This window comes from Notolepis coatsorum (genome assembly GCF_963971535.1).
Source record: "Notolepis coatsorum genome assembly, contig: SCAFFOLD_93, whole genome shotgun sequence".
Lineage (NCBI taxonomy): Eukaryota > Metazoa > Chordata > Actinopteri > Aulopiformes > Paralepididae > Notolepis > Notolepis coatsorum.
In genome coordinates this window covers 573,172-588,355 of record NW_028173116.1, presented here as the reverse complement: position 1 = coordinate 588,355, position 15,184 = coordinate 573,172, and positions in this window count along the sequence as shown.

Sequence of the window (15,184 nt, the reverse complement as noted above, 5' to 3'; positions counted from 1 at the left end):
TTTCTAAACACCTTATCTGGTCAAACTGCAGTTGTTTCTAGATGAAACTAAGATAAGGGCTTCTGTGCGTGTACGCTGCTATAGAGCTTTTTCCCCAAGTGATTAGAGGAAAAAAAAATTTTGTTTACCGCATGTTTTATCTTTTTTGTTTTTGTCTGTTAAGAAAAAGGAAGCGTGTTAAAATGGAGGTTGTGGGCAACCTAACACTTTGTTTTATTTCTTTTTCCCCCCACGGCGGTGTGTTCGGGGCTTGCAGTGGACTCTGGCCTCGATGCTTTCCCGTGTGTGTGTTACCGGCCCTCCCGCCACGTCAACTGCCTCGCAGACGACCACCAACTCCGAAGCGAGGAGGTTGGCCTCGTATACCACCACCACCATCCGCTGGTGCTTGTTTTGTATGCGAAAAAGGCGCAATGGAGGGCAGAGTTGCAAGGCGGGACGGAGCCATCAGCGCATTTGACTGGACGGCACTGCGGGGAGGCATCGACCGGAGGACATGAGGATTGGCAGGCAGAGCAGAGTATATGACACACACACACACATGTTTACATGCACGCACACTATGAAAGGGGATAAACAATTCGCTATTTTATCTGCATCGTTTGTATGTGATGACATTGGCATGGGTGAATTTACATCATTCTAGTATCTTGCTATTGAACTAAAGAGCTGGACTGTTTTTGCTCATCACATTGTACCAGCCACCAAAATGCTCATCAATATTTCAGTGAGAGTCTATAGTGAGAGAGTCTATAGTGAGTCTATAGACTAAGAGAGGTCTATAGTGAGAGAGTCTATAGAGAGAGGTCTGTAGAGAGAGAGGTCTATAGAGAGAGAGTCTATAGAGAGAGGTCTATAGAGAGAGGTCTATAGAGAGAGGTCTATAGAGAGAGAGTCTATAGAGAGGTCTATAGTGAGAGAGTCTATAGAGAGGTCTATAGTGAGAGGTCTATAGAGAGAGAGTCTATAGAGAGAGGTCTATAGAGAGAGAGTCTATAGAGAGAGGTCTGTAGAGAGAGAGTCTATAGAGAGAGGTCTATAGAGAGAGGTCTATAGTGAGAGGTCTATAGTGAGAGGTCTATAGAGAGAGAGTCTATAGAGAGAGGTATATAGAGAGAGAGTCTATAGAGAGAGGTCTATAGAGAGGTCTATAGTGAGAGGTCTATAGAGAGAGAGTCTATAGAGAGAGGTATATAGAGAGAGAGTCTATAGAGAGAGGTCTGTAGAGAGAGGTCTATAGAGAGTCTATAGTGAGAGAGGTCTATAGTGAGAGGTCTATAGTGAGAGGTCTATAGTGAGAGAGGTCTATAGAGAGAGGTCTATAGTGAGAGAGGTCTATAGTGAGAGGTCTATAGAGAGAGGTCTATAGTGAGAGAGTCTATAGAGAGAGGTCTATAGAGAGAGGTCTATAGTGAGAGGTCTATAGAGAGGTCTATAGTGAGAGAGAGTCTATAGAGAGGTCTATAGAGAGAGAGGTCTATAGAGAGAGGTCTATAGAGAGAGGTCTATAGAGAGAGGTCTATAGTGAGAGGTCTGTAGTGAGAGAGTCTATAGAGAGGTCTATAGTGAGAGAGGTCTATAGAGAGAGGTCTATAGAGAGAGGTCTATAGAGAGAGGTCTATAGTGAGAGGTCTGTAGTGAGAGAGTCTATAGAGAGGTCTATAGTGAGAGGTCTGTAGTGTGATATTTAGGCTAATTACTTAATTGGACTAGTGTCTGTGACCTGAGGTTTGCAGCTAGTATTAGTATTAGTAGCCTGTTGGCTAGAATTTGTTTGTAGCCTAATTATTTGTATATACCAGGGTTTTTACATTGTAGAGTTCTGGCTATGAGGACAGGTTGTATCAGCCACCAAGTGAACCAACTTTGGGGATCCTTTGTCAATTCTGATATATACCTTTGTTGTTTAATTCGATTATTATTTGTTTAGATAGGATTAAATAAACTCTTTGTTAACCTGAACTCTCATGTGTTGACTTCCTTTATATGACAAACCTCTGGTGCGTCATATATGGGGGCTCGGGCCGTTTGTAGGACCTTTTGGTAGAAATTGGGAATTCGCTTTGTTTGTAATTTGACCTAGTGTGGTTGATTTAGTATTTGTGCTGGGTACTTTGGCTAGCATTTGTGGTTGGTGATTTGACTGGCATTTGTGATTTGAGTTCCTGTTGGGACGATTTGTTTGGGCACTGTCTGTTTATAGAAGGGCTAATTTGAAACTATATTTAGGCTAATTACTTAATTGGACTAGTGTCTGTGACCTGAGGTTTGCAGCTAGTATTAGTATTTGTAGCCTGTTGGCTAGAATTTGTTTGTAGCCTAATTATTTGTATATACCAGGGAGGAAAACAAAAATAAACCCTGTGCACTTTGGAAATTACTCAATCAACTAGGCTGCAGTAAAAAACTAAACCAGATTTTCAAACAAACATAAAGGCAGGTAACACGCTCATCACAGACAAGCTGGCCAATTACTTAAACATTTTCTTCACAAACAGCCATAACACTGGTAAATATTCTACCCTCTCACTCAGGGCATTTTGGGGTAGAACACATACTAGCATACTAGAATAACCTAGGGGTCCGCAAAGACGATTTCAAACTAGAAATGGTAACAACAGCTGAGGTACTCAAAACACTGAGCGTCCTCCAACCTAACAAGGCCACTGGCCACGACAACATCCCCTCCAAATTCCTCAGAGACTCAGCAGCCGCCATCACCCCAGTCATCACACACATAATAAACCTCTCCTTAAAACAGGGACACGTACCAAAATACTTCAAAATTGTGAGAGTAAACCCCCTGCACACTGACTGGTGGAGACGGTCAATGAGGATAACATGGTCTATAGTGTCGAAAGCTGCACTGAGGTCTAAAAGCATAAGGACAGCACAGTCGCGGTTGTCGGTAGTGAGGAGCAGGTCATTGGTGACCTTAAGCAGGGCAGATTCTGTGGTTGGCTCTGAAACCTGACTGAAATGTGTCCAGGATGTTGTTCAAGTGCAGGTAGGGAGACAGCTGGGAGAGAATAGCCTTTTCAAGGACCTTTGATAGGAATGGGAGCTTGGAGATTGGCCTGTAATTATTGAGCTGGGTGGAGTCTAGGTTGGGTTTTTTTAGAAGGGGCTGGACCACTGCATGTTTGAAGCAGGTTGGAACGGTACCAGTGACTAGGGAGGTGTTAAGGCATAACAAAAAATATTGTTTGTTTCCTGTTGGTTGTCAGTTAAGGCCATGGGTAGGTAGGGAATTTATTTTATTTTATTCTTTCCCACGGCGACTATGGATAGGGAATTTCTTTATTTAATTAAAATGTTCACAACAACATGGCTGCATGTACTCTGCCAGCATGTTTAATATCCATAATACTATAGGTTTGACTAAGATTTCTATGAAACATTATTCAAAAAAATTAAAAAAGGATTTTTATTTTTTTAACTCATAAAATATATTGGGTCGCACCTAAATCGGCAGGGTCGGTCGGCAACCGGAAACAAACCATTATTTTTTTAGGCCTAATGATAGAGAGGATGCTGGGGCCAGTTGTGGGAAATACTTCTTTGAGAAGAACAGAGGGAACTATGTCAAGGGGGGAGGTGGTCGGTTTCATGGCTGAGACTATGTCTGCTCCTTTGCAGCACCACAAACATGGGAACTCTCTAACTCTTCCCCCCCCCCCCTCTCCCCCCCCCGTCTCCTGGCGCTGACCAAGGTGATGGATGCCTCGGGGTCTTGGCCAAGCTTGTAGTGACTGCTCTACATGCACCTCCGAGGCCTTGGATCAGTTATTCACCGCCGTCTGTCCGTGGTCCTGTCAACTGATTAACAGACTGTTAACAGATTAACAGTCAACGCGGTTTCATTGCTGGGTTAAGTACTTCTATTCTATTCACATAATACGCTTACTTCATATATCTACTCCATTCACATATATGCCTACCACTTGTATCTATTGCTATGTCCGCCTACTACAATCTCATGAGCTGTCTAACGCCTGTCCCGTCTCCCTGTCTTCCTATGACTTGCTGTCCTGGAGTGTTGACCGGAGTGTTGGACGTCCCGTGACGAAGGCCGGGAGATTGCGACCCCCTCTGCGTGCCCCCCTGTCTCCGGAGGTCTCGTAGTGGTGACCGGAGTGCCGGATGTCCCGCGATGATGTCGGGGAGTTCGCGACCCTCTCTGCGCCACCCCCTATCTCCCTGTCTCCGGCTGTCCCTGAGCAACGACCGGAGTGTTGAATGTCCCGTGACTAAGACGGGGAGGACGTGACCCTCTTTGCGCCGCCCCTGTGCCTCAAATAGATCCGCTATCAACTCTATCTTTAATCTTTCAAAATGTTCAGTTGCTATCGCTATTAACTCTATCTTTAATTTTTCAAAATGTACAGTTGCTATTGCATGCACTCATCTGTGTTTCACCACACACATGAGTGCATGCTTACCAACTGTCCGTCTGCAACACTACTATCACCAACATCTAAGAAGGGAGATCCCCCCTTGAATGGCCCTTCCAGCGTTTCCGTTAGCCGGTAATTACCGGTATTTGTCCGGCAAAATCTCTTGAAGTCCGACATATTTAATTTCTCCGGTCTTAATGTCCGGTGAAAATAATTCCCTGAGTCTAAGCACAATTTGATTATTTGAATTGTATTAAAATAGGCTAAAATTAAATAGCCTATGCGATGAACGAAACGATCATTACATTTGTTTCCTCGTTGCTTCTAATAATGACAACGACGTTGTCAGCGAGAGCTTTAAAAACGTAGGTCTCGGTTCGCTTCATCGGACCAAACGCGAACCAAATATAGGAAGTGATTATTATTACCACTGCTCGCAGCACTCACTGCAAAACAAGCACACTGCATCTAATCTCTCTATCTATCTATCTATCTATCTCTCTCTCTCTCTCTATCTATCTATCTATCTATGTCTGTGCATCTTGGGAAGAAGGAAGAAAAAACGCGGCTTATTATTATTACCGAGGCGCGCGGCTTATTATATTATTAAAACGGCTACTTGTGGGCACTCATAAAAACACCGTGGTCTACAAGTTGTTTAGCGAGAGGATGGTGGTAATAATGTGCTTCAATAGAACAATGGATCAATGCCATGTCAAAACTCGGCTCCGCTGATCTGGGCTCCGCAGTACACACACAGACACACACACACGCGCGCGCGCACACACAGGATCGCAGCCACACACACATTTCCACTGTCCAATAGACAAGCGCCCTTTTCGACCGCGTGACATTGAGGTGGAGAGAGTAGTCACGCAAACCACGATAATGTTGCCGTGTCTCTGCTTTCTCAGTTCTTCGCTTGATATAATTAATACAAATGTCCAATATAACGGAATTCGTTAGCTCATAAAAATGTGATTATAACAGACTGCTGTTTAGTGTCGGACCGACTGCCACATACGCGGTCTATTTTATTTCAAGTCAGCAGCAGCACGGAGACGGAGTATCGAGGGACTTATTTTATTTGGAATATATTAATGACTGTATACGCAAAAGTAGCCTAGTTTTAAGTAATAATATTATAAATCTACATGCCTTGAGGATGACATGAGCCTGCCTATCAATTGTTTTAAAGCTCAATAAACTATGACCGGAATTAATCTCATTTGTCCGGTAGTTGAAATCTTGCAGGTCACGGAGACCGGCAACAATTTTTTCTAACGGAAACCCTGGGCCCTTCTAAGGTTTCTCTCCTCCACACTGCCTGTGGAGCTTTTTTCCCTATTGTTAGGTTTTAGTGAGTTTTTCCTTACCTTCGCGTGGGGTATGTCTGGGAGTGCTTGCATTCTTTCATTTATTTGCATTCATCTAAAAAATGTTTGGTCCCTATGGTGTTCTTGTTCTGTTCTTGACTTATTGTTATGTTGTCTTCTTGACTTGTTTAAAGAAGACCTGTACGGCCCATGGGGACATTAACGTGTGTTGTCGGGCCCTATAAATAAATTTGATTTGATTTGATTTGACTATATCTGTGACAGTAGAGAGGGTGATGTGTTGAAAACAGGCCAAGGTGGATGAACAGGGCGGTGAAACATCTAAGCTACGTAGGTGGTGTGATGTTATTTCTGATTACCTCAATGTATGTCATATATGTTATGATGAATTGAAAATGGGGGACCCTGATGAAAACAAGACGAAAGTCTTTCTCTGGTCTGCATCCCCTTAACAATTGTGTGTATTGAGCCGTACTGTATTGTACCCATTCTGCAATCTGTTAATAAAATGTTCAATCAATCCATCAAAACAGAGCTAAGATAGCTAACGTTAGCTAAGCTAGTAGCAACAATTAGTAACTAATTACAACTTATGTACTTACTGATTCGATACTTTCTTTCGGATCCCGAAGACTTGGTACAGCTCCCTTCTTTAGCAACAGCCTGGACATCTCCCCAGCATTATAAAGTCCTTCAATGTCGTCTTTGCAAAAATGTGCGGCGCACACCAGACTATGAGAAGGTACAGCAGTTGGGGGGTCTCCAGAAACCAACTTGGCCCGTTGCTTGCGGAGCACGATATCGTTAGGAAACGAGTGCAAGGACGTATTTGCTGCTTGGCAGCCAGGAACAGCACATGTCTTGCCCGTTTTGCTCCATGTTTTTTCTTTCTTGTTTAATATTAGCATCTTTAAACCTGACTGAGGTTCCCCACTCTCCTTCCAATCATCACTGTCATCAGTCTCAGAACAGTCTGAAGAGAGAAGCTGGTCATCTCTAGTTGGTTCTAAATCACCAGCTGGATCTAAGTTACTGGCTGGTTCTGATACTCTACAGTCCTCTCCTTCAGGTTCTGTTTTCATCTGTCCAGTTGAGGTGCTGGGTAAAGAGTAAGCTTCTCTGTGTTTCTCCCTCTGGGTTTGAAGAGGCTGGAAGGACAGAGCGTTCTTTTGACCATCTTCACATTTCACTGGGTCTACTGTGATCTTGGAGAGATCAGCTTCTTCCAGCCCTTGATGTAGTTCCTCTTTAATCTGTAGGAGCTCTGGGTCCTGGGTTTGGCTGAGCAGTGAGGACAGAGTATTCTCTCCATCATGTTCATATTTCACAGGGTGCAAGGTCATCTTGGAGCCATCAGCCTCCTCTAGATCTTGAAATAGTTCCTCTTCTTCCTCTTTCATCTGTAGGGACTCTGGGTCCTGGGTTTGGTTAAACCATGAGGACTGAGGTTTCTCTTCATCATCTTCACTCTTCACAGGGACAGGATTGTATGTGAACTTGATGATATCAGCCTCCTCCAGACCTTGGAGCTGCTCTCCCTCCTGACTGCTCCAGAGTTCCTCCTGTTCCTCTTTCATCTGTAGGAGCTCTGGGTCCTGGGTTTGGTTAAACCATGAGGACTGAGGTTTCTCTTCATCATGTTCACTCTTCACAGGGACAGGATTGTATGTGAACTTGATGATATCAGCCTCCTCCAGACCTTGGAGCTGCTCTCCCTCCTGACTGCTCCAGAGTTCCTCCTGTTCCTCTTTCATCTGTAGGAGCTCTGGCTCCTCCTGGACCAGACTGGGGCTCCTCTCCTGCTGCTCAGGGGGAACATCCTCTTCACACACAGAGAGCTGTGGGGGGTCTGCAGGAGAGAATAATAATAATATGAATAACAAACATTAAGATGCAGTAGTGTTGTCAAAAATATCGATTCTGAATATTTAAAAGTTTCAATACTAATTTCCCGCAATATCGATACTTTCGCTCTCTCGCTCTCTCGCGCTCTCTCTCTCTCTCCCTCTGTCTCTCTCTCGGTCTCTCTCGGTCTCTCTCTCTCTGTCTCTCTCTCTCTCTGTCTCTCTCGGTCTCTCTCTGTCCCTCTCGGTCTCTCTCCCTCTGTCTCTCTCTCGGTCTCTCTCGGTCTCTCTCCGTCTCTCTCGGTCTCTCTCGGTCTCTCTCGCGCTCTCTCTCTCTCTCTGTCTCTCTCGGTCTCTCTCTGTCTGTCTCTCTCTCGGTCTCTCTCCGTCTCTCTCCGTCTCTCTCTGTCTCTCTCGGTCTCTCTCGGTCTCTCTCGCGCTCTCTCTCTCTGTCTCTCTCGGTCTCTCTCTGTCTTTCTCGGTCTTTCTCACTAGCACTATCTCTCTCCCAGTATGTTCTGCAGGGCTGCATCTAGATACTAGTTCTCCCAGCATGGTCTACCTGCTGGGCTGCAGCGAGATACTATTGTCTCAACCAATGAAATTTTGATTGATAGTCGATTCTGCCAATTACGTCACACACCGCTTGCACCCGCCTCTGCTGTTACCACCAATCGGCAAGCCGTATACATTTTTTACTTCGGCTTTTGTCCGCCATTGATTTTGAGTTGACGAGAGGTTTTCTAGAACAACACGGCGCGGCTGACGTTTAGCTTTTAGCGCCGCAGGATGACTTAAATGAGGCATAATGATTTTACTGCAACTAATGTTATAATAAAACAAAGCCTTTCTATACATGTGTCTGATTGAAAACGTTATTAACAGATTGCAGAATGGGTAAAACTCAGGGCTCTGTGAGCAACGGAAGGAACTGAGCTAGTATGAACGCTTGCTACGTTCGGGTAAATAATATGCTGATGTTATTGAACGTGTAACACTAACTATATAACGTTAATGCCACAAAATGAATGCCTTGTTAATCATAAGTAGTAACTTTGATGCAGTAGTATAGTCTGGTGTGATAATAACAACCTGGCGCTCAATATAAAGAAAACAAGAGAGATTATAGTGGATTTTAGAAGATCAAGGCCTGACCACTCCCCTCTGCTCATCAACAACGAAGTAGTGGAGAGGGTCACTGAGTTCAAGTTCCTGGGTCTCAGTGTGAGTGAGACCCTGTCTTGGAGCACCAACACCGCCTCAGTGATCGGAAAAGCTCAGCAACGCCTATACTACCTAAGGAAGCTGAAGCAGGCTGGCCTGCCACGAAATCTCCTTGTCAACTTTTACCATTGTGCGGTTGAGAGTGTGCTGACCTACGGTGTGTCTGTGTGGTTCTCCAGCTGCACAAAGGCAGAGCAAGAGGCTCTACAGAGGGTGGTGAAGGTGGCAGGCAGGATCATCGGGACTCCTCTACCAAACATCACCTCCGTCTTCACCTCCCGCTGCCTCCACCGCTCCAAATGTATCATCAAGGACCAGTCGCACCCAGCACATCACCTCTTTCAGCTCCTTCCCTCAGGGAGGAGATACCGGTCAATACATGCTAAGAGTACACGATTTAAGAACAGCTTTTTCCCCCAAGCAGTTAGACTGTTAAACACTCATTGACTGTCCCCTCACGTGCACCATGCACTTACCACTGCACTTGATAATCTCTGATTACCACCCATTATGCACTTTATTATTTAAAATATTCTGTTATGTACAGTGTTATGTGTTATGTGTTCATGTATGTATTATGTACTACGGTCTGTGGGAGCTCCCCTGAAATTTCGTTGTATACTGTGCAATGACAATTAAAAGTCTATTCTATTCTATTCTAGCTTGTGTGTGTGTGTGTGTGGGGGTGACTGGGGACGGCGTTGTGCAGGTCGCGAGTGAACTTTTTTTTGTCTTGACGCTACACAAATTGATGGATATTTATCGGCTACTGCCATCGGCACATTCAAGCTTATCGGCCGATAGGCCGATTGCAGTCAACAAGGCACTTATCGGCCGATACCGATACCCGACCGATACATCGGTGCACCCCTAGTTACGAATATATCCATACTTCCATTGTGGCCAGGACATCCAGTGAAATCGCTTCAGTGTCCTTTTGCAGAGGGAGGTTGCTACAAAGCATGCCATCTAACTACAAACTTCATATATGTGGCTCTACTCTGCTATAGAGCCACACTCCGTTATGCACAAGTTTACAGACATACATGAGATACAGATAGACAGTACTGCTACATCTATACATTTATGACATACCAGATTTACAAATACAGTACTGTTTTTGTAGGGTGATTATGGTTTATTTACATTGAGGTTCTGGGGTCACGTGGAGTGTGTTATAAGAAATACCCCCCCTCCACCCCACCTACCAATCTCCTACCTACCAACCTCCTCCAATGTACAGTTTCTTTGTCAAATGTATATACTCTCTTTTTTAGACTCTTCTTGTATCACAAACAGTACTGTATTTGTGTAAAGGCCGAATGAGTGTTTTTTGTTATTTATTATTATTATTATTATTATTATTATTAGTATTATTATTATCATTATCATTATTTTTATCAATAGAAGGTAATGATTGAGGGGAATGTTATGATTGAGGGGAAGGTTATGATTCTGTGTAGCCTGTTGGGTGGACTCTGTGGCGCTGTGAGTGGATCACCTGCACCTGTCGGGTGATCGGGCACAGCGCAGCGGAGATCATTAGATAGGTGATAGGAATCAGCTGTTGGGCGGTAGCCGATGGGGAAACCATATGATTTTCTTACCGCTTCAGGACGCTTTCGGAAACTGTTTAGATTACACTTTAAGCAATTAGACCAGGTTAGATGACGTTTTAGGATCACTGTGATCAACCCTCCCATGTAACCTACTTATTCTAATTAAATCGGGTCACCACATCGGTGTCTGATAACGGAGCTTAATGTGTGGAAAACTATTTCTTTGGACGTTGAGCGCGTATGGATTCACTCCCCGTCTACACCAAGAAGCGGCATTCTGGCATGTTGCCGCTACATTAAGTAAGAAAATCGCGTTTATTGAACCCCAACCAGCTTCAATAAAGTGAAAGAGGACTCGCGCAGATATTGACGCGACCCAAGGCAGAGGCGCGCGTCAATAAGCACAACACCAGAGGAGGACTCGCAAGAGGACTGACAACAAGGGGCCAGCATTGTTGTGAGAGACAATCAAGGACCAGCGATCAGCAGGAAGGAATCGATCCACATCAGCACAGTGAATGATCACAGCCCGAGGACATCGCTGCCTGTGATCAGCTACAGGATCGATCAACGAAAGCATCACCACCAAGAGGGGAGGATCTTCCCTCCCGGCTCGAGGACATCAAAGGGAACGTGCGTGAGTAGAATGTATGAATGGAATAGACACTACCACGTACGTGGCGCGCGCAAACGGCGCTGTGGAATATAAGCCAAATTATAAAACTGTCTTAAGAACTGGTGGATAAATATAGACAAGATGTCGGATATTGAAACAGAGAATATGGATTTGACACAAGCGGATATTGAGCTGAAACAACTAATGGCATCACGTAAAGCCAGGCTTGCAGCATGCACCCGCAAGAAAAATGAGATTATTCTGATGATGAAATCAAATGATGAACAAGGAGTAAGAACGGACATGGCACTGTTCAATAAGACACTCAGTGCTTTTAAGTCAGCAATTGAGTCTGTACAGCCGTATTTACAGGAAAGCGATGAGGATGAAACACAACGGTATAAACCAAGAATAGATGAATTCAATGCATTTATTAATGTGATGGAAAAATGGTTGATGGAAGGGAATAAGGAAAGGCAAACTCCAGCCCAAAGTCCAACTGGGTCTGGGATCCAAGAGTCTCCAGTAGAGACTCAAGATGAGCTGGAAAGGGACCTTCAGGCTACAATAGGCCCAGAGGATAGCGTTTCCAGGGCCCCATCAAGATCATCCAAATCATCAAAATCATCAAGTAAAAGCCAATCATCCAGGTTATCTGCCGCCCGTCGAAGGGCTGAAAACGAGAGGGCCACCATTCTGGCAAAGGCCGCTGCACTTTCAGCCAGACAAGCCATAAACCTAAAGGAGGCTGAATTAGAGGTTGAAACAAATCTAAATAAAGCTAAAGCCATAGCTGAATTAAGTCTGCAGGCTAGCCTAAAGGAGGCTGAATTAGAGGTTGAAACAAATCTAAATAAAGCTAAAGCCATAGCTGAATTAAGTCTGCAGGAGGCTAAAGCCAAGGCTAAATTAAAGGCTGAGAAGGATAAACTCGACTTTGACACAGACATGGCTGTATCAGCGGCCAAACTCAAGATACTGGATGAGTATGAGACATTATCACAAACCAACTCATCTAGAACCACGAGGTATCCATCACAAATTAACCAGCCACCCTCTCAAGAGGACGGATATGTGTACAAGATGCAACCTAGAGATGGTATGAATGATTATGTTGACCAAGCACATGCTCTAGACACCTCAGAAGGACTACCGATATTGCAATCCACGGTAGAATATGCATCCATAAATGCTGTTCCAAAAATCCCTGTGCAAAGACAGCTCTTGGACCAGTATGCATGGGCGCACACACCACAACAACAACAACATCAGCAACAACATCAGCAACAACAACGACAGCAGCAACAACAACAACAACAACAACAACAGCATCAACAACAGCAGCAGCAACAACAGCAACCACAACAACAACAACAACAACATCAGCAACAACAACAGCATCAACAACAGCAGCAGCAACAACAGCAACCACAACAACAACAACAACAACATCAGCAACAACAACAGCATCAACAACAGCAGCAGCAACAACAGCAACCACAACAACAACAACAACAACATCAGCAACAACAACAGCAGCAACAGCAGCAACAACAGCAGCAACCACAACAACAACAACATCAGCAACAACAACAGCAACAACAACAGCAGCAACCACAACAACAGCAACAACAACAACAACAGCAACAACAACAACAGCAACAACCACAACAGCATCAACAACAGCAACAACAGCAACAACAACAACAACAACAACAACAACAGAGGCCTCCACAAGTAGTGAGACCCAAACAGCCATATATACAGCCACTACCACCTGTACAGTATCGACCACCACCATATGTGCTACCTCAGCCACAACCTTGGCAACAACCACATGCTCCATATCAGCATCAGAACCCTGTGCAGCTTCAGCTACAACCATCTGGAGCTACTGCAGGACAACAGGGTCAAACCCAAACAGACCAGGTTCTATCAAATGTCATGGCAAGGCAGAACGACATTGCAGATATACTTGTCTCACAGCAGAATCTGGCGCTACTCCCAACCAGGGAGATTCCCATGTTTAACGGAGATCCTATGAACTTTAGGTCATTCATGCGAGCCTTCGAGTATGGCATAGAAAATAGAACCACCAGCGAGCAAGATAGACTCTACTTTTTAGAACAATACACCACAGGGCAACCTAAAGATCTTGTGAGGAGCTGCCTACACATGCATCCACAGGATGGATATGTGGAAGCCAAAAGACTACTTAAAGAGAATTTCGGTGATGAAATAAGGATAACTAATGCTTATATAAAGAAGGCCTTGGACTGGTCCAGCATCAAACCGGAGGATAGTCAGGCTTTGCGCGCCTACGCCCTCTACCTGAGAGGATGCAGTAATGCAATGCGGGAGCTCCACTATATGGATGAGCTGGACAATCCATCTAACCTACGACTGATCTTATCCAAGATACCCTTTAGGATCAGAGAAAGGTGGAGGTCAACAGCCTACGACATCCAGGAGCGCACTGGGCAAAGAGCCAAATTCAAGGACCTTGTGGCTTACCTGGAAAAACAAGCCAAAATGGCCTCCGACCCATTGTTCGGTGATATTCAAGACTATGGTACTGACAGAGCTGCCCCAAGGTACCTCAAGACGGCAGCCTCTGGATGGCAAGCACGAGCAGGAGCAACAGCCGCACCGGTTAAAGAGAGAAAGGAGAGAAGCAGCTTTGCCACGACAGTGACACCGGCCACAAACATACCGTCAACCGTCGGTAATGTAGGATGCAAGGCAGATGGCTCTGTGGCTTTTAGAACTCCTTGCTTGTACTGTGCAGGCGATCACTCACTTGAAGCCTGCAGGAGGATAAGAGCTCAGAAACATCTAGACAAAATAGAGTTCTTAAAGGTGAAAGGACTTTGTTTTGGTTGTCTCACCAAGGGACATCTCAGTAGGCACTGTAGCCAGCGGATGAGGTGTCAGCATTGCCAGAAAGAACACCTGACTCTGCTACACATAGAGACAAATGACCAAGAAGGACCAGGCCATCAAAAGGGAACAGTCAGGTCTACGACATGGAAGGTGAAAACACCTCAACAGGTGAGGACACCAACCGTGACCAAGAAAACTGTGGGTAGTGCTCTGGTGAGGCTGGGTGAAGATAATGGGGCCGGTAAGGACTGTGCCTTAGCCATCGTGCCAGTTAAGGTGAAACAAGCTGACGGAAGTAGGTATATAACTACATATGCCTTCCTGGACCATGGCAGCTCGGCATCCTTTTGCACAGAGAGCCTCATGAGGAAGCTGAATGCTAAGGGCCGGAAAACCTCAATTCTCCTTACAACCATGGCACAAGAGAAACCAGTCCCGGCATATGAGATATCAGGCCTGGAGGTAGGCAACATCGATGACGACACATTTCTTGCACTGCCTACAATTTACACGCAACCAGCCATCCCTGTGTCAAAGGAAAACATCCTTACTCAAGAGGAATTGAAAAGATGGCCCTACCTGAAAGATGTTCACACCACTCAGATTGATGCAGAGGTGGAACTTCTGATTGGAGTCAATACCCCAAGAGCCATGGAACCTTGGCAGGTCATAAACAGTCAGGACGACGGGCCATATGCGGTGAGGACACTCTTGGGATGGGCGGTTTGTGGTCCACTTAACATCAACGCGGTGGATGAGATGGGAAGACCCAAAGCCACAGCAAATAGAATATCAATCGCGAAACTGGAGGACCTGCTTGTGGAACAATACAATCAGGACTTTTCTGAAAAGCACCATGATGAGCAGAATGAGCCATCGGTAGAGGACAAAAAGTTCATAAAAATCGCCACCAGTTCAATAACCTTAAAAGATGGTCATTATCACTTGCCACTCCCCTTTCGAAAGGGAGATGTGATGATGCCCAACAACAGACAGGTGGCGACACAACGAGCCATAGGCCTGCAAAAGAAGCTCAGGAAGAATGAGGAGTACCATGCAGTACAAAAGCTTCATGGAAGAGGTAATCAGCCAGGACTACGCAGAGAAGGTACCTCTTCAAGAGCTAAGCAAGATGGCCAGCTCCATTTTAAGACTGGATCCTCTCCTGGATGATGGATTGCTGAGAGTGGGAGGTAGGCTGAACAAAATGGCCATGCCAGTGGAAGAGAAACACCCACTGATCCTGCCCAAACACACTCGCATATCAGGCTTGATTGTGAGGCAGATCCATGAACAACTGCAACACTCTGGGAGAGGACACACC